At 34.0% G+C, this 1,219-nt stretch overlaps 1 long non-coding RNA gene across 1 annotated transcript; it reads right to left on the reverse strand.

The window, feature by feature from the left end:
• Positions 1-412: 412 nt before the first annotated feature.
• On the reverse strand, positions 413-734 carry LOC107749621 (uncharacterized). Its single transcript, XR_001641061.1, has 2 exons — positions 619-734; positions 413-504 (listed from the first exon to the last, which is right to left on the reverse strand). It is a non-coding gene; the product is annotated as an uncharacterized LOC107749621 (long non-coding RNA).
• Between the last annotated feature and the right edge of the window lie 485 nt (positions 735-1,219).

The following is a 1,219-nucleotide window of genomic DNA, read 5'->3' on the forward strand; positions in this document are numbered from 1 at the left end:
GTCACATCAACAAAACATATTAACAAAAAGAGGAAGAGAGATCATCTTCACTAGGTGTATATGCAGTATTGGCATTGGTCTTTATACTTGTCACAAATCAAGCATTGGCATTGGTCTTTATACTGTTCTTGTGCAATTATACTCATTAAAAGGCTCCAATACCAAAAACAGATAAATACTACTACTAATAAAAATTAACAGTTTTGAACATCAGATTTGTTCTGACACAAGCTCTTCCAATAAAGCCTAATAAGAAATATCTTCGACATATAGCTTAGATACATGGGACATCTTTCAAATATATGAAGCTCTCTTTAATACCACAAAGAGATATTTACTCACCTCAGTTCACAGTTTGAGTCTCGCAGCACATCAGTGAGCTCCTTCTTTGCATCTCCAATCATGTTGTTTCTCAGATCAAGCTCTTTTAGAAACTGCAGTGCTTTTGTGTTTGTCAAAGACTGAGTTAAAGAAGAAACATCTGTAATGCCACAGAAATTTAGACTAGAAACAGACAAACAGAAAGACAGAATCATGTTACAAATCATAACTAATAATTGTAAACAAATTAGAATCAGATTTAAGCTATGTGATTTTAAGCATTATGATGTTCCTGACCTCAATCTCTCCAGTTTACAACGTGAATCCTTCAGTACGTCACATAAGTGATTCAATCCTGTGTGTTTTATTTTATTCCCACCGAGGTCCAGTTCTCTCAGGTGTGATGGGTTTGATTTCAGAGCTGAAGTCAGGATTAAACACTGTTTCTCTGTAATACTGCATCCACTCAAACTAAGGAAAGAATAAGAAAATACAATGATTCAGATCCACGTTAAGCTCATGTGTGAGTTAAATGCATCATGTTACATTATTTTTAGCCTTGTCACTACTGTCTTTCACAACAAATTTGTCAGATTTCAGCACATTTTGTAGCCACAAAGTATCAAATGCTTCAGAGTTTAATGTTTTTTATACTGACACACATACTGAACAATCAGTAGCTAATAGCTAATTAGCTAATAGTAATTTTGAATCTTTCTTTAGATGAGGAAATGCCAGAAGATGTAGTGATATAAATTATGTGACTTTAGCCTGTTGTCTTAAAATAAAGTAAGAGTAAACTTTAATCACACTGTAACCCCTGTACAGTATAATGTTACTAACTCTAGTTTCTCCAGCTTGCATTGTGGGTTCATCAGTAGATCACTGAGGTTTTTCA

This window comes from Sinocyclocheilus rhinocerous, unplaced genomic scaffold (genome assembly GCF_001515625.1).
Source record: "Sinocyclocheilus rhinocerous isolate Xijiao unplaced genomic scaffold, SAMN03320098_v1.1 scaffold12554, whole genome shotgun sequence".
Classification (NCBI taxonomy): Eukaryota; Metazoa; Chordata; class Actinopteri; order Cypriniformes; family Cyprinidae; genus Sinocyclocheilus; species Sinocyclocheilus rhinocerous.